Raw genomic sequence first — 19,309 nt, 5'->3', positions numbered from 1 at the left:
AATTCTGTCATTAGCATCCATTTTACAGATGAGGAATCTGGTCTTACAGAGATTAAGTAACATATTTAAACACCTCAACTAACAATTGTTGGAGTGGGGATTTGAACCTAAAACAGATTCCAAAACTTTCTGTGTTTATTATTACATTTATTGTTCTAAAACAAAAGTAAAAACCGTAGCTTGTAAACTGCCTTTACAGCCAGCGCCATCTTGAATATTTTTGTTCTTTTACTTATTGCAAAAGTAAATAATTGCTAGTATTTATTAAGATTACTATTTATGTGCAAAGCCCTTACCACAGTTGTGTCTTCAACCCTCTGAACCCCAACTGTAAGAGGCATAGCAGAAGAAACTAAAGGGACAGATGATGTGACTTCCTCGAGATAGTGATACTAGAAAGTGCCACTGCAAGGCATCTGCTTTGCATTTTCTGAAATCAGAGCAGGTTGGCAGGCATGGACACTAAGAGGATGCTGTTGGTTTCACGCAAAGACTGAGAGCACAGAGGAGATTGGAGGCTTCCTTCCAAGTGGCACAAACCTGAGTCCACAGGAATGGCTCAGGAGTTTAAAAAGCCTGCACAAAACTGGAGATAGATGCCTTACCTTTCATTTCTCTATAATTTCAAAGTTTCATGATATCAAAAGATAACCTTGCCTCCTCTTATCTACATACACAGTACATGGGATAAATAAATAAATCAGAAGTATCCCCTAACTTTAGAAGTTTCCAGTCCAGAATAGAGTATATAAGGAATGTAATGAACACACAACTTCTGAAAGAGATGCAGGAATGAAGCAGGAGGAAAAGTATTATTGAAGCAAGGAGAAGTGAACCATCACTCTAGCTAGAGAGATCAGGGAAGACTTCCTAGAAGAAACAGCAGTTAAATGGGATCTTACATGGCATAGGGATGAGAAAGCAAAGCATTACTTTCCCTGCCTCCTGCCTTTGCAGGGTTTTAGCCTCAAAAAGCTATCTCTTTGGAGAGAATTAAATCATACTAGCATGTGAATGACTGATTGCATTGTAAGCTATTTTCTCTAGGGAATTCAGAATAGGCCATAAGAATTTGCGTAAGAGATATAAGCTGTTCTGGGAAAATCTTGAAGGAGTCCTTGTAATCTCTAATCCAGTTCTGAAAATGGTAGGATTTAGATCCTACCCCAACCATAACCAAAAAGTATGATTACATAGAATAAGACCCTTAATTCTCCAAGGAAGGAAATTGCCAGAGACATATGCCCCACCGTGAGTGGGCTATCAGTGGTCTAGAAGGAAGCCAGTCACCTGTCGCTATAATCGGTTCAAAGCTCATCCAGCCTGTTTTCCCAGTGCTAGTTATCTTACTGCAAGAGGATTGTCTATGTAACCTGAGATAAGTCATTCAATTTTCATAGAGCTGAGTTTGCATAGCTATAAAATAAAAACAATCTAAAAGTAAATAGTAAGTTTTTGTAGCACCTCCAGGATCTCAAACTTTGCATTAGCCAGGCATGACTTATGAACTCTGTGAAGTGAAACATGTTTCAAAACTTACTCCAGACTGATATATAGGTAACTGCGTACCAACATCTGACTTTAATCACCTTAGAGTAGCTCTGATGTAACATGGGTTTATTTCTTATTTGTATTTCAAGCATGTTGAAATCACAAAAAATGTTGATGCCAAAGAAATTTATATATATTTCTTAGTTCAAAAATGAAAAGGAAATTTTCTCTGTAGATAACCAAGAAAATTGAGAGAAAAATAAAACATAAATGACAAAAACATCTTTTGCGTTGATATCTAAAAAGCACATCTTGAAATCACTGTGGGGGAAGTGATATAAGACCTAAAGAAACTAAAATCAGCCAATACAAAAATTAAGGTGGTAGCCCAGGCGTGCCAGTCACATACAGTGGAAAGCTGCTGTAGGGTGTGACTGTGTCTTCAGGAGCATTCTCTTGACAGTAACCCCTGGCTTTACAGAGTTACATAAGAAGCCCAGGAAGAAGGGACTTGTGAGAGTGCTGCTCCTGTGACCTTGGGTCTGCCCTTGGTTTGCTGCTGGTGCTATGTGTGATGCTGATGGGAGTGGTAGGTACCAGCCACTGCAACATTGTCCTGTTTTGAGTCTGATGATTGCTTGCTCCCATAAGAGTGGAATACCAAAGACACAGTGCACTGGTATCCAAGTCAGGAGCCCAGGTTAGAATTTCCAGTCCTGGCATTTTCTCCCTAAGTGACCTGGGCTGAGCACTTCTCTGATCATCAGTCTCTGCATATGTGATGAAATGAAGATGTTGCGAAGCTCTGGGGATGTACTTGTGTGAGAGCTCTTCTGTATATGGCCCTTGATATGCAAATTTAAAACCCTCAGTTCCCTTATGCAATAAGGGATGATCTCAGTCAATCCATAAATAACACTTTTACAATTATTTTAATTTATCCAGGAGGGGGAACAAGGTTAAACTTCTCAGCAAGCACGATTGGGAAAGCACCTGGAAGCTGGGCCAGGGCCAGTAGCTGGTCCTCCTCCGGGAGGTTGTGAAATCTGGTTGGCCTGGAGATTTTGGAGCAAGGGTGAGATAGCTCTCCTCTCTTGTGTGGGGCAGGGCTCCATGGGAAGAGGAGTGGCACTGACCTGGTAGTTACTAGGCTCTGTCAGATGACCAGGCTTCCTATCTCCCCACCTCCCTTGTGTGCAAAAGCAGGGCTCTTTCCTTGCACCTGCCCAGCACTGGCCACTGAGCCCCATCACCAGTGATGAGGAACATTCCAGTAGTCAAGTCTAATATTGAGTGTGCAGGCCATTAGTTGCAGGCAGGGCTTTCTGGGTAAGAAGCACCACCAAGCACCACCACCACCCCACACCATTGCAACATTGGGACTGGGGTGAGAGAGAAGGGATAGAAAAACAGCCGCAGGAAACCACCTTACATATACATTTAAAGGGCAGTCACTGTACTTTGAAATTAGGTCACAGGCAACTTCAAGGCTTGAGGGAGGTAATATCTTAAAATCATGTTATATTATGTTAAAATATCCCAAAGCCTATTTTTTTATTAGCAAAATGAGAAGACTTAACTACTCTGTATCTGTATCTCCCCAGCCACATGCATGAAGCCCACCAGTGTTCACCCTACTTATCTAGACTAAGAAGTGTGGGGTCCTCCACAATCAGCACTCTTGAGGCATCATCTGAAAACCCTGCCTGGCCCCTCTATAGAAGTAGTTTGGAATCTCAGGGGCCGAGTTTTCAGGGTCTGGAGTCAATAGATCTGGGTTTTAATTCTGTCTTACAATGTACTGACATTGAGGCTTGGAGCCTCTCTGATCATCAATTTCTTCATCTTGAAAATAGACACAAGGGCTGAGGATTTAGCTCAATGGTTCCACCACCTGCCTTGTAAGTGCAAGGATCTGAGCTTGATCCTTTGTATCAAAACAAACAAACAAACAAATTAGTTTCTAGCCTATAGGTTGTCATGAGGATGAAGAGAGACGGTGGCTGGTGCCTAGTGCATAGCAGTCACTCATTAAATGTTAATTTTCATCTACATTATTATTGCCACCATCACTAACTCCTGCATTCACTAGGGGTTCTTTGTGCTTGCTTTTGGATAAGACTGAGCACTGCTGGACCAGTGGCTCCCTCAATCCATCTATGCAGAGGGCCTGGTGCCCCCATTGGTACAAGCAATAAGACACAGGCCAAGCTCATGCTTAGCAGAAAGATGAGAAAGGGGCTGCTGAGTTTGGTGGAAAGACAGGTGGACCATAAGTTCCTTTCCAACCTGAAGACAGAGGCAGTCAGTGGCACAACCAGCATTTCGCATCTCACTCTTATCAAATGTCCACATCTGTTCCAAGAAATTGGCGCTATTATTTTCCCCACTGCAGAAATGAGAACTGGGTACTCAAGTCAAGTAACCTTCCAGCAGTTCCAGAGATGTGGAGTTAGAATTCGGAGCCAAGAACTCTTTCTCTTCCTTCTTGATATATTTTTTTTTTTTATAATTGAGGAAACTTTGGGAAGTAGTCCCCCAAAGTGGCATTAAAGAACAGCTGCACATAGTTGTAGCCACTGATTCAAGGAGCCAAGAACTCTTTCTCTTCCTTCTTGATATATTTTTTTTTATAATTGAGGAAATTTTGGGAAGTAGTCCCCCAAAGTGGCATTAAAGAACAGCTGCACATAGTTGTAGCCACTGATTCAACAAGTAAAACGTAGTCCCCCAAGTGAATACAATCCGGTTCTTGGGCACCAGGACATGGCCCTTAGGGTCAAGGTACACTGACCTGGACTGGACTGGATTCTTTCCTTGAAGCCAAAGCTTTAGTTTTTTACCCTAAGTCTGTCTCGGTACCTCATCTAGTGCTTCTCCATCTGTAGAAGGAAGTCAATGACTGTACTTAGCTCATACTCTTGGAGGAAGATTAAATGAGTTTCTGCATTTGCATTAGTCTCTTTGGGCCACTATACAAAATACCATCAACTGTGCAGTTTAATAATAAAATTTATTTCTTGTAGTTCTGGAGGTTGGAAGTCCAAGATCAAGGTGTTGACTTATTCAGTTTCTAGTGAGGGCTCTCTTTCTGACTTGCAGATGGCGATCTTGTTCTGTCTTCACATGGTGGAATCTCCCACGCTTATCCCTCTCTGGCTCTCACCCCTCCACTTATAATACCATTAATCCCATCACAAGGGCCCCACCCTCGTGAACTCATCTAACCTAATTACCTCCCAAGATCCATCTCTAAATGCCATCACCTTAAGGATTATGAATGGGGGTGGAGATCCAGTCCTTAGCAGGCATGTAGAGCTCTTAGAGCAATACCTGCTGCATGGTAAATGCTGTGTATGTGTTGGCTTTCATGCCATATACTGCTATACTGTCTTACCACTGAACTTCACATTCTTGTCACTATGCTATCCTGCCTCCTGTAGTGGACTGTTGATGACTTAATATAAAACCTAATACAAATGAAAACAGTAGAAGGAAAAGAAAGAGAGAGGGAGGGAGGGAAGAAGAGGAAAAAAGAAAGCAATCTGAGTGTAGCTGAGGGGATGACTTTATGGTCACAGTGCCCATTCAGACATCTGTTGGCACTGAACAATTCCAGTGGACAGGCTGGCAGGGAATGGAATAAAGAAGTGTAGAGCATTAAAATCTACCCACTCTGTGAATCCAGAGCTCCACCTTCTCCTGTGAGATGTGTGGCTTCACCCTGGCACATATAAGTGCAGATAGCACCACCCAAGAATGGGCAGACCAGGTTTGCAGGCACTGCCATCCACTTGCTGAGCAACCTTAGGAAAGCAACTATTCATGCTGCATGAAGCAAAAGCCGAAAGCTGCCTCTTGACAGATGGCTCTGCTTTTTCTAGCTGTGACCCTGCCCTGGTCAGGACCTGCTCTTGTCCTGATCTTACCAGCCCTTGTTAATTTTAAGGATCAAATTCAACACCTTCCCTCTCCTCTTATCTCTCACTTATTGTGATCCCCTGACTTCTCCAGCCAAAGATGCATTCCACATGTTTCAGAGTCTTTATCCCAGGAGAAGGTAGTAAGTTCACTTTTATTTTCCTTTAGGCCTTTTTGTCTGCAGCATGTTTGCAAGGCAATTGGGACAGCTTTCAGGCCAGTTCCCAGACACTGTGGTCTAGAAAGCTCATGAATGAGGGAAGATTTTAAGGCATTCCCAAAGTCACCAGAATCTAACCAGAATGCTGTCATTTGCATGCGTGACTGCTCCTCTCCCAGCTGTCCTGATGCTCACCCTGTTGATGACCATTTAGTCAGAGTGAAAGGGAATGTGAGAAGATCACCCACAGGTAAGGAATGGTTCTTAAGCTGTAGGCACTGCAAGGAAGAGAATGTAGAAAACCCACATTCCTTCTGAGGATTCTGAGGGGACTCATGGGGGAAGTGGTATGGAGACCCTCGGGAGTGTGGGAAGAAGGGAGTCTCTGTTCTGTGGCCCCAAATGCACACCATCACATTATATCTGAGCCATAACATCGTAGCAATATAGGGTCTCCAAAACCAGCTTTATTTAGTCCAATCTGTAGGCTGGATCTACTCAGGCCCCTCATACATAGGACCCCTTCCCTTGAGAAACAAAAAGTCCTCTAGTCACTTCCACTGAAGAAAAAAGCTCATTTCGGTAATCAGCATAACAATCTTCTTGTACTTGATTGTTACAACATCCCAGTTCACTTACAGTGAACCTTCTTCCCTCCCCTGGCTGGGGCCTGACCCAGGTGGCCCTGCTTTGGAAGCTGGTCTCGGGGTTAGAAGAGGATTGGAGGACCTAAGAGTAAATGAGGGGGCAGCCTGGCTCTTGCTTGGCCACTTCCCTTGTCTTGTGCAGATGCATCTGGCTTGGCCAGACTTCTCACTCAGGGCCCACTCTTGACTGCCTCTAAGGCCCTGGTGCTAGGGAAGGTCCGTGAAATTCTCTTAATCCAGACCAAGACCACTGCCTGGCTCATCTCGTGTGACCCTTTCTAATTCTGGGCCATCTCTACCTTCCTCTTCCTGTCCTTTGTTCCCCCAGGTGCTCCTTGCTGTAAGCAGATGAGCCAGCCCGAGCCTGTCCTGTTGCCCAGGCAGCCAAGCCTGATGCTGAGAAGTTCTGCAAGACAGACCATGCTTGGCTCAGTACCCTACCTGCGTGGTAGCCATAATCTTTCACCCCTTAGATTTCTCATACATGAGTTGGACATGCTCCACAGTGACATTTGCAGCTCTCTGAGTGTCCTCAGGGAAGCCCTCTGTGCCTGGACACAGTGGAAAGGGCAGCATGTGTCCTTGGGGCCGGGCTAGAGCTCAAAGCTGTCCAGTGGCTCCCTACCAAAACCCTGAGGCCACAGCAATTCTTTTGAAGGCTGGGGTCAGTGACCACTTTGTCTGTCCAAGCTCTTCTTGGAACTAGAAAAATGGGCCATCCAAAAAGCTTTGTTTTTGCTTTTTTGTTTGTTTGTTTGTTTTTTGTTTTGTTTTGGGTTTTTTTGCTTAGTTTTTCAGTACTGGGTCTTACATCTGGGGCTTGTACATGCGAGCAAAGTGCCTTAGCACTGAGTTATATCCCCAGCATTTTTTTTATTTTACTTTGAGACAGGATCCTACTAATTTGCCCAGGCTATATTTGAACTTGCCTCTCCTAGTATCCTCCCTAGTAGCTGAGATTACGTGTGTGCATCTCCAAGCCTGGCTCCAAAGATTTTGAGCAGAAACAAAGACAGGATCAGTCCTTTGGGAACCTCTGTTACACAATAGCCTAAAACTGAGCAGAACAGAGTCAAAAAATGGCTCATGAATTGATGTGATTTAAATATAATCTCACAAGGAGTATTTTATTTTCTAAAGAAAGAATGTGTTAATAAATCATAATGTTAAACATAGTGTTGGGCAGTGTGTGACAGGTATGTGTTATATTATTCTCTGTAGTTCTGAGATTTCTTAAAAAGAAAAGTCCATATAAAACAAGACAGAAAAAAGATGTTCATTTATTCCCTCATTTGTTTATTTATGCAAAAGACGTTTATTGAGTACCTACTACAAAACTGTGTGGGATCCTAAGAATCCATTGACAAAGTGACCTGCGACCCTAACAAAGGGAGCACAGGTCACTTAGAAGCTTTTACACAGACCATATTTTTAATGTCATGGAATCCCAGTGTGGATGCATTTAACTTAAGCGTTGTGATAAGCAGAAAAGGGCCCTGAAGACATTGCGTCCTCATATCCAGCCCTATCTGTACGTTATCTTTCATGGCAAAGAGTCTTTGCAGATGCAATTAAATTAAGGATCCTGAGATGGAGAGAGTAGACCTGGGTTATCCAGGTAGGCCTGATGTGATCATGAGGGTGTTATAATGAAAGAGGGAGGCAGAAGAGTCAGAGTCAAAGAGAAGAGAGGCAAGGAACAGAGGTACCTAAAGTTACTGCCCTGGTATCTGGAAGGGTGCACAAGCCAAGGAATGTCAGCAGCCTCCCCAAGCTGGGAAAACATGGGAAATGGATTCTCCCTTAAAGCTTCCCAAAGTATCCCAACCCTCACCCACACCTTGATTTTAGCCCAGTGAGATCTAGTGATCTCCAAAATCCTAAGGTGATAAATTTACATTGTTTCATGTCTTTAAATGTGTGGAAATTTGTTATAACTCCAGTAGGAAACTAATGCAAGCAGTTTCAACAGAAGTCATTCAGCAAAGAAAGAGCAGAGAATGTGTAAAAGAAAAATAGTATATAAAATAAAGATTTTTAAATAGGCCAGCAATTCAGCCCACTTTGCAGCCCACAAGGTGTGCCTGGAGCAGGTGTGAAGTGGTCTACTTGATGTTTTTCTGTACAGTATTTGGTCTCAGTTATAGTGTGAGCATCTTGTCACACTGATGGCTTTAGGGGATTTTGGGAGACAAGGACAACCCTCTGCAACTTTCTTGACTTTAGAATTTAAGCCTTAGGCAAGTAACATGATTTTACTGTAATTGAGAGGCAGTTGAATCTAGTGGTTAAGGGCTTCAGATGTGTAGTGAAACAGACCTGAGTTAGACCCTTCTCTGAAACTTACTGTCCATGTAAACTTAGACAAACTACTAAATGCCCACAGTATGTTTCTTGATCTGTAAAACAGATAAGTAATGACATGTTTCCTACTTTGCAGAAAGGGTTAAATTAGATAATGCACTTAAAGCATGTGGCACATAGTAACCTAGTAACCTACAAGAAAATGGTTACAGTAAGTACAATTTGAATTATTATTGGGATTATCTCTGCAATTGGGATAGGATTGCACTTCAAAGGCCAATGTGCCTGGCCAATAATGTGGCTGCCTCCAGTACTCACTGCATAAGCTTATTAATACTAGGCTTCCCAATCTTGTTGGTTAAGTAGGCAAAGTCTTGAAAAATTGGATCCTATGGGGAAAATAATGAAAAGGGGGTCCTTGATAGTAAAAAGGATTGATTTCAAAGATATTATTATATAAATATAATATACTGATTCATAAAATGAGAAGCTCATGTCCCCAAAGAGAGTTTCTCACCCTCAAAAGGATAATAATAGCGCTGATATCTTCTTAAGAGGATAGCAGTATTGCAAATTTATAGAATATGATCAGAGCCCCCCATTTATTAAATGCTACACAAATGTGGATATTACTTGGGCAATTCTCCTCCAAGCCCAAAGCAAATTCCCAGGCTTTCACTGCCTCTCAAGGCTCCATCTATCCCCTCTTTGAGTATAATGTTCAGGGGCCTCATTTCTGAAGTTCTCCTGGGAATCTCCATGGGAATCTTCAGATCAGCTCCTGTTTCTCCATGGCTGAGTCAGGAACCATTGTTTCCCAGTTGGCTCAGTATGTTCACCTGATTTGACCCCAGAAAATTTGGGATTATCTCTGCATCTCAGCTGAAATGGTAAAGGTGTGTCTCCATCAAGAAACCTAGAACCAACATTGTTTTTTTACAACTTGGGCTTAGAGGCCTGAAGAAGTATTTTGTTAAAAAGCTATCTCGTCATCGCCCATAAAATTGAATTATACATAGGGCCATTTATTAGATAAAAAGTATATATGGACCATAAAAAGTTTCACATTTATATCTTCTACCAACAGCTCCAGGTACAGTCCTGTTTAGTACAAGGACATATTGCTATTGTTTGCTATATGGTTGCTAATGTCAATCAGATGAAGGGGCCCCTGGTTCTCCATAGTTTAGGATGTTGACCCTATTGGTCATGTCATGCTTGAACATTTCATTAATAATAGCTAATTCCTGTCTTTGGTTGTGTAAGAAGGATATTGAAGTTTAATAAAAAGGAAAATTTTGGTTTTTGTTTAATTTACAAAGCTTATTCTCAGGATTTCTTTCCTTTTAAAAACTTCAAGTGTCAAAAGGCATAATGAAGAAATATAAACTCATCAAAAACATCAACAATGCCAGGGATTTAGCTCAGTGGTTCTGCAACCTGTCTTGCAAGTGCAAAGACCCAAGTTCAATCCCCAGTACCAAAAAACAAATATCAACTTAGACATAAGCTTCTCATTTGTTCTTTTTGATTGTAATTAAACATATGCTCATATTTTTAAATTACATATATATTTAATTTATTGTCTTTCCATACAATTCCAGTTTTATGTTGGAAATTTCTTAGCTTGTATTTGTCACATTGAGGACACACAGATCTTTGTGATCTTAATTTCCTATGCACCAGGCCAATATCCTGTACCTTCCCCATTCATCTAATCAGTCAGTCAGTCAATGAGCACTTCCTCTTTTCCAGGATACTAGACAATCTCTGGGGATACTAAGCAAAGCACAGTTCTTTGTAGGGAGCTCTAAATTGGCAGAGAACAGACCAACTCTCCTTCTGTTTTAGTACCAAAATATAGAACATTTTTTCAAGGACAAATTTCACACTGGAAAACTCAACTCATTCCTGGTTGATTCAAAATTCCAATGGCACTAACTTGACACCATACTCTCCTCTTTCTGATGGCACTGCCAAAAAATGCCAGAAGAGTTCTAATCCCACACTACCTCCCAGGAATGCTGAGAGGATGGAGTTACATAATGTATTGGAAAGGCTTTTAAACTTGGAAAGGGCTGTTCCAAGAACAATAATTTCAGCAGCAACACTTGTGAGACATTTTAGAATTAATTCAGGACTAAATATAAGTTCCTCTACCTGTTAGACTTATTGCACTTTACAAGTTCAGAATAAGGAGGGGTGTCTGAGGAACCCATTCAGGATCATAGTTTATTAGTAGCTATGCTTTGTAATAATCACTTCAGTTTTCCTAGTCATCTGGTTAATCAGATGGAGTATTTTAAAGCTTAAGCTCAGTATCTGCTCTATGGCAAGTGTAGAGTAAATGTTCCTTGAAAGTGATCTCCACTAGTAGTTTTGAATCTCATTCTACCACTCCCACCCTCTCTCCAAGTGATGGGTATTTTTTCTGGAGACATCATGGAGTATAACAAAAAGGAAGAGGGTTTTAGTGTCTGCTGATAAGCCAGTCATAACCCACCAGTGAAACTGGTATGTCATGATCATCAATGGAGTATGTATAAGGAACACTTACTAACAATAACACATAACAACATCTGATTGGTGTTTGCTAATGATTAACTTGTTAAATTAAGATCCAACATTCACACCTGTATAATTGTTGCTCTTGTTCTGTTGTATTCAAATGTACTTTTTGGGAGGATGGCAAAAGGTAAAGTTATGGCCAGGCAATTCCAGGTTAAGTCTCTTGATTTGCTTAGCCTCATCTTCAGGTCTTAATTTTTAGTTTTGGAGATGAGAACAAGAGGCTATCAATACAGAAAGGCAATCATGTTCTGTGCCAAGAAGCTCTGGCATGAAGTGTCCTGGGCTGTGTTATCACCCCTCACCTGCCTGTGGGCACCAGCATCAGGGGCTCAAGGAAAAGGGCTGGACAACGCAGAATGGAGACTTGGGGAAGCCTCTTGTGTAGGGGGTAATCCTGAGGATGGACAGTGCCCAGTTCCATTTGTTGGCCAAGGAGATGGGTGCCCCACCCCAGCAAGTAGGCAAATGAGTCTAAGCAAACCTCAGACCCAAGCAGCAGCATCACAGTCCCTAATGAGCTACCCATGCGTGGCTTCTCCAAAGGAAACAATTGTCAGGCTAGATTTTCTTGAGCCATCTGGTAGACCCACTGTAGTCACAAAGGCATAAAGGTCCTGACAAAACCTAGGTAAGAGGCTCAAAGTTAAAGAAAGCAATATAGGGCCATGGATTTAGCTCAGTGCTGTCACTGCCTGCCTCTCAAGTGCAAGGACCCAAGATCGATTCCCAGTACCAAAAACAAACAAATAAACAAACAAACAAACAAAAAAAAACAAAGAAGGCAATATAACTACTGAAACAAAGGTTGGAATAAGAAGTGTGAGCCTAGGAATGTGGGTAGCCTGCACAAGATATTGAAGAATATAGCCCTGCCGATGCCCTGATGTTAGCCAATTGAAACTGATTTTGAATTTCTGACTTCCAGAACTGTAAGATAATAAAGTTCTGTTGTTTTAAGCCATCAAACTGGTGCTAACGACAGGAGCAATAGGAGCCTAAAAGAGTCTGTGATTTGGATCTGACTGTGGGGCTGGTCTCTGCTTTCTGTGTGCAGATTTTACTTTGCATCCTGATATTCCGAGTGGTGCCCTACTGCAACTGTGCCCAGTGCCTTTCAATCCAGAGGAACTCTGCTCAACACTTACTTACCCTCCTCTCTTCCACAGATAATTCTCCAGTTTCTGCAAAGTTGTATGTATGATAGGAGCACAGTCTCCCAAAAATGTAAAGCCAGGTAGGGGTTCTGGGGCATCTAATTGCTCCTCATCCTGAGCTCCAGAGATTCAACACCTGGAGTGCTAATTCCTGAACTATTCATAGATTCCACAGTGAAAATGGCTGTGATGGCTCTCAGCTTTCTCCACCACTGACTAAAGATCTGCTTTCTAGTCTTTTGTCAGCTTCTGTCAGCTGCTCAAATGCTGCTGTTATCTCTGCTCCCATTCTCCCTGTCTTTATTAGATTGTGCTTTAGAAACAAACAAGCAAAAGTTCTTCTTCTGTAGTTTTAATGGATGGTTCAGGAAACTAAACTAGACTATGTACTCAACCTGCCACTTTCACCAGGAAGTCTTCGTGCTTCCTCCCATAAGTCATATGAGCCCTTGGGGACTCTTTGGAAGATCTAATGTTCACACCTCCTACACCTGCCTCTAACAATGCCACACAGGTCTCTGGTTACTCTGCAAAGTCTCTTCTGCACAGGTTCTGCCCATCTTTCCTTCCTGTGATTTATGTCACACTTGCTCAGGGCTGATTCAGCGGGATGCCCCAGAATAGAAGTCATTAAAATATTGAAGTCACTCCCTCCTGCTTGGACATAGCTGCTCTTTCTAATCCTGCCAAGTCCTCCTACTGATGCCCTGGCTACCATCGGTGCTCCCTGGCTGAATTAGTCAGCTCCGGTGCCAGAGCAAACACCACAGGCTGGGTAGCTGAAGAAGTTCTGGAGGCTGGGAGTCCAACATCAAGGCTCCAGCAGGGATGATTTCCTCTGTGGGCCCACTCCTTGGCTTGTGGACTGTTATCTTCTTGCTGCTTCTTCTCAATCATCCCTCTACCAGAGCCCCTGATGTTCTTCTGTGTCCGCATTCTCTGTATTTGTAAGGACAGCATCAGATCAGATTTGGGTTCATTCTAAGGCCTTCATTTTCAATTAACTAGCTCTTTAAAGGCCCTATCCCCAGAGACAGCCTCATTCTGAGGTACAGAGTTAGGGCCTCAACTTGGGAATGGGCGTGGGGTGCAACACTGGCTCTCCCTGATTCTGGCCTACCGTTCTGATTGCTTTTGTCCCTGCTGTACCTGTGGTTGCATATCTGGAATACCAGCACTAAACCTGCCACATTCTGAATTTCTTGCTGCAAGCCTAAGCTGAGAAACCAGTCTTGCCAAGACAAGTGAAAGTCTCAGAACCCTGCCTGGGAACAGAACAGGAAACCACGGAGCCCTTTGTGTTTTGTGGCATGCTTTTATGTTTACATGGCTCAAAGTATTTTAAAATTAAAGTGACAACATTATATATGGTACACATATATTGTATTGTATATAATCTTAAAATAAAAATCCCCCTATATTCCCTTGAAGATTTGGCTTGAATCTTTGAACAATGACCCTTCATACCCTAACTAAATGGGCCTTTAAAGATGTGTGCAGTGTAGAAACCCCTTCGTGAGAGGGTGTGTGGCAGTGGACCAAAGCAGAAGCTCTGATATCAGTCACACCTGCATTTAAATTCTGCTTCAACGGCTTATTAATTGTGTGACCTTGAGCAAACTGCTGAACTTCTTAGTTTCCTCATTTGGTATAATATCAGGAGCCCACTGCAGGGAACAAGTGGGGAGGCAGGGTTCTTTAGTGTCTGCACACAGTGTGCACCTCAGGGCAGACACAAGAAGCAGGGCTTCTTCCCCTCCCCTCAGGGAACTTGCAGTGAAAGAGAACCCCGCACCTGCCTGTCAGGCCCTACCCCTTCCTAACCCCTCCCCTAGTGACTCCCCAGCCCCTATCTCACTAAATTCATAATAAAATCCTTCTTACCTTTCACCCAGGGAAGAGGGCTTGTGCAAATCCTATGGTAATAGATTCCTTTGGCCAGTTCACTGGGCAGGTTTTACATCTGAAAGACTATTTGACAGTTTGCTTCAGCCTTTCTTAGGGGCCCTCCAAGGTCTCCGGAGATTTAACTTCTGGCTCTCCCAGCCCCTTGCTAACTCCCTGGATATTGTCCCTCCACCCTATCCTGAGAAGGTATAGGTAAATTTGCTGACAGCTGGTTTCAAAAAGGAATTCAGTTGGCAAAGAAGAAGAAAAGAATCATTTCCTGAATTCTGTTTTTAATCTGGAGGCTCCAGACATCAATGACCTCCCTGCTTAGTCTTCCCCACCACCCTGAGCCTTAACCATGATTCCTCCCATTTTACAGATAAAGAAACAGGAACTTGTTGAACGTAATTAACTAGTGCAAATCTACATTGAGTGGAGAGCAAGGTTTAAAGCCACTGGTCTGTGAGAATGAATCCAAGCACAGTGCTCTTTTGCTAGGGGTCCCTCTGCTCTCCCTGCAACTTCTCATCACCTCCTTCTGCCCCCTTGTATGGTATCTCTTACTTTCACCTTTGTGGAACAGTCTGGAGCCTTGTAGCTATGTCTTCTGTCCCCAGTTGTTTCAGGTAAGGAGGGTACCTCATTCTTCTTCTGCCAAGTACGTGGTGAGGCCAAGGATGTGTCTTAAACAAAAGAATTAAATGAGTGTATGCATAAATAAACATAAATTATTGGGTAAGATATCTATGAATACATGAATTTGGAAATAATCAAATAGATGGACAGATATAAGAACTATCCCACGTAAGAAAACATGAATGTTGCACATATACAAAAATGAATGCAAATATGTTTATCAAGTGCATGGACTATATGAATGAATTAATAAGTTAATAAATATGTTAACAAGCAGTTATATAAATGAATGTGTGCATTTGTGAGTCAGTAAATATGTACTTTAATGAGTGAATATTGAATAGCCAATGAATATATCAGAGTGAAAGAATAAATTGATATATAAATTAAAGCAAGAACAAATGAGCAAATCCATGAAGAGGCAGATAAGTGCATGCATGCAAGAATGAATGAGTGAATTAGCCAACAAATGAGTTTCCTATTTCCCCTGGATTATTCCACCAACTGAGTGTCCCCTGTGATCAGAAAGCCTAAGATGCCAAAATCAGTACTCACACTGGAGGTATAGGTCTGGGATAGAATTAAGGGTTAAAGTCCACCCTTGCAAAGAGAGCATTTTTGCTGAGAGTCCTTTCGGAAGTCCACTGTCCCCAGCAAGTGGGAACTAAGGGGGTCACTACTCCACAGAGGCTCCAGGCACAGTTAGCCTCTTTCTGCCAAGTGTTCCTTTTGCCATACTCCTTGTACTCACACCCAGCACTCATTCCTCCCTCAACCCAAAGCACAAGCAAGCAACCAGAGAAAAGGAAATTAATTCTTAGCATCCAGGAACAGCCTCCTGTAATGAAGAGGCTGCTGCAATATCTTTGCAACAAGCAGCAACCCACATGTTGGATTACAACAGGTTGAGCCATTCCACATTCCCCAGTGCCAGGGCTCAGGGAAGAAGGGAGGAAAAAACAACATCACCTAAACACGAAGCAAGGATATACACTTCCTGCTTCAACCAGCACATCTGCCACGGTCCAGACAGAAAGAGCTGTAGCATTTCTTGCAGAAGAGCACTGATCCTTAGCATCACTGCTTGCTTGAAGCTCAGCAGTGCTTTTCTTTGCTTTTTTCCCACCACGTCAGATTCTGAACCACAGAGGGTTTGGAATGACTGACACTTTCTCCCCTTTCAGTTCTGGGAGCCAATTCCGGAGTGTGGCAAACCATTATTTCAGGTTCCCTTGGCAACCCCCAGCACCCTCTCTCCTGAGGATTGCCCTTCTCCAGGACACCAGCAGACCGACTTCTGGGTGAGAATCCACACCTTTCTCTATTTCTCTGCTGCCACCTGTCAGCCTGGGGAGCTGTTTTAGAGAGGAGAGACAGGCTGGGAGAAAAGGCTGTACTGGAATTGAGGAATGGCTTCTGCTGAGGAGTACCCTGCTATGTTCTGGTGCCAGCGGGAGATGGCTCAGTGGAGCGTCTTAGGAACCAGGACTTACCACTTATGATTTTCACTGTTGTCATTGCTGGTCTTAATGATGCAACTTTCTAGTAATACCTGCTCCTGGAGACCTGTGTCCATTGGCCTCAGATATTTATCAAGCATCTTAGCTTGTCACAGGAATAGGAGGAGCTGCCTTTGCTCATGCTCATGGCTGGGGTGAGCAGGTGGAGGTTGCCCGGCGCAGGCTGTGACGTGGATCTCAGGAGTGTAGAGGCAGCATTGTGTTTAAGGTAGCCTTTCCTTTCTGCCCCTGGTTTCTTTTTCCATGAAGAACTGTTTGAAAATGTGTATTTTTTCCACAGTGGGCTTGAACACAGCACCAGGAAGGTCTATATAGCCACTTTCTCCTTTCCATTCAACTTTACAGTTTGTTTGGGATGGGACGGAAGCCTGTGGAAGCACCTGGGGAAAGACCTTGGCCTTAGTGACTAACTCAGAACAACAGCCACTGGCAAAGACAGTGATGTGCAAACTACTGATTTTTATTGGACACTTTGGGGAATATAGTTGTTTGTCAGGAAATGAAAGAGAATGTTTGTGCTTATAAAATTATATGGAAAAATCAATGCAGTGTTAAGTATATTTTTCAGTTGTTTGAGTCAAGGACTGTTCTCTAGCCAATTCTAGTACACACTAAGGGAGACAGAGATGTCCCAAAGCATAACCAAGGAACTGAGCAGAAAGGTCAGGCTGCTGCTTGCTGCCTCATTCCTTCATTGGGGGAAGTGCCTCAGTGGTGTGAGTGACATGAGCTGTGCAGAGCTTTAAATGTGGCCCCTGGCCCTCAATTGTTAGCAGCCACACTCAGGATTTGAAGTCTAAAGTTTGGCCATTGGTGTGATGCCCAGTCCCCCAGTTCAGTGGATGTGAACTGAAGGAGGCCCACCTTTTGTTAATGCCGTTTTACTAGCTGTGTGTCATAAGCTGATCACTTACCTTTGCTGTGCTTCTCATTTGAAAAATGTTCTCATTTAAAAAATAAGTTTTTTAATTAGTTGCCCCCCCAATAAATTGAGTAGAGGGTTAAATGTCAATAATGCCTATCAAACTTTGAACTCATTGACAATATAAAACTGTGGAGAACTGATATTTTAACGAAGTATCCTAGTACTCATTCTTATGGAAATGGCTGTAAAACTAAATAATAAATTTCATCTAATTTTTACCAAAGGCCAAAAAGATCCTTCTGTAGCCATGACAGGTGCCACCTAAAGACAGCATTAAAAAGATGTCCAAGATAAACAAAGCAAAACAGAACACTGGGTTCAAATTGTCTCTCCCACTATATGCCAGTCTGTTTCATTGTCTGTGAGATAAGAAAAAAGACCAAGGATGCTGGAGAATTCAGTGTTATGATCACTACTTCACATAGCGAGTAAGCATCGGAACCCTTGGCTATCACTTATAATGCGAACAATTATTATGTAAAATATATAACTAAAAACTCAAAGATCAAAGAAGAACAAAACTCAAATCTGCTTGATACTTAGGCACTGCTTTTTCCAGAAGAAAGCTTCTCAGGGTTCTTCTTACATTTACTTATTCACTCATGTTTTCTAGTGTGATGGGTAGAGATACTTAAAAATATCATCTGGATTTTATTCAAGTATTAGAAGTTTGTCAGAGTTTTTGACTGTGTTACAAACACCACCACAACCCTCACTGTTAATGTTAGTAACAGAATCTCCTTATCAGAGGGCACTGAAATTTGGAGGTGAACATCTTTAGTTGATGTCTTAGTTACCTTCATCACTAGGATGAAATACTCAATACCTGCAAGGGAGAGGAGAAGAGGTTTATTTTGTCTCATAGTTTGTAGAGGACATTAGTCCATAGTCCACTGGCTCCAAGGCAGACTGTGAAATTCGTATTTTTAGAAAAATTATTATATTCGATAATGATCCTTTTGCAGAAGAGCGTGTTTTTACTTGTTGAGTCAAATAATACCTAACTGTATTTCACTTTTGCCTTACAAGGACTAGGGGTGAGCTCAGTGGCAGAGCACTTGCCTAGCCGTATGAGGTTCTAAATTCAATCCTCAGCACTACAGAGGAAAAGAAGAGATGCATTTTAGTTTACTGCTTGCATGTTGTGCTGACAATAACTAGTCATGCTTTGAGTTAAGGCTTATTCTAGGAGGTGCACACCCCTGCCTCCCTCCCAGGATCTGCCACAGCAGCCTCTGTGTGTGGGACTGTGAAGGACTGGGGTCTGTGTTCAGGCTTTCTTGTCAGGGCTCCAACACAGGGTGCCTACATGTTTTCTTTTCTGATTTCTTCATAATATTTATTGGAATTTTTTTTATTATAGAATTTATACATATTCATTATAAGGCTATGTTACAGTTAAATAAAAAGGAAATAATCACCAGTAGTACCATCACTGTTGCATATGTGTGAATTTCTTTCATCTTTGTATACGTGTATACCAGTTAGATTTTAAGTGATTGAGAATACATATTATATATGTATAATATATATACATGCATATGCATGTCATGAGGATTTTCTACTGTCATTACAACTGTTTACTTATAACCACTTTTGTTGCTCCAAGTAATAAACATCCCTTAATCTATTCAACTGATTTTCTTTTTTCTGGTTATTTAGGTTCCTCTAGACACAATTTTTGTTAATGTACATAGAGCTGTAATGAATGTATATAATTTACTTTCTCATCTTTGACTCCTTAACATAGAATGTTAGAATTGGAATTAATGTGTTAAAATCACATCAACAGCTTTAAATTTTTTTCTAGGCAAAGAAATGCAAAGTTGAATAAGAATGAGAGGCAGTTTGTGTGTATTGAGCTGCAAAAAGTGAAACCACTTCCCTTCCACTTGTAAACACTGGATATTATCTTTCTTTTTCACTTTTGACATATGGATATCCAAATTATTAATTTAATATTGTTTCAATTTATATTTCTTTGATTATAGTGAGATAAAGCTGTTTTTCATGTTATTCACTGTACTCTGAATTTTCTGTTCATGTCCCTTGTCTATTTTTCTTTTTTTTTTTTTTTTTTTTTTTTTTTT

General features: G+C 41.9%; 1 long non-coding RNA gene across 1 annotated transcript; it reads right to left on the bottom strand.

Annotated features, from left to right (window-relative positions):
- Positions 1–12,126: 12,126 nt before the first annotated feature.
- LOC104871371 lies at positions 12,127–14,826 on the bottom strand. Its single transcript, XR_782859.2, has 3 exons — positions 14,703–14,826; positions 14,133–14,219; positions 12,127–13,187 (listed from the first exon to the last, which is right to left on the bottom strand). It is a non-coding gene; the product is annotated as an uncharacterized LOC104871371 (long non-coding RNA).
- Positions 14,827–19,309: the final 4,483 nt, after the last annotated feature.

Source organism: Fukomys damarensis, unplaced genomic scaffold (genome assembly GCF_012274545.1).
Source record: "Fukomys damarensis isolate Sample0158 unplaced genomic scaffold, DMR_v1.0_HiC HiC_scaffold_16, whole genome shotgun sequence".
Lineage (NCBI taxonomy): Eukaryota > Metazoa > Chordata > Mammalia > Rodentia > Bathyergidae > Fukomys > Fukomys damarensis.
Note: the sequence above shows the minus strand (reverse complement) of the source record. Positions and strands in the feature narration are given on the sequence as shown.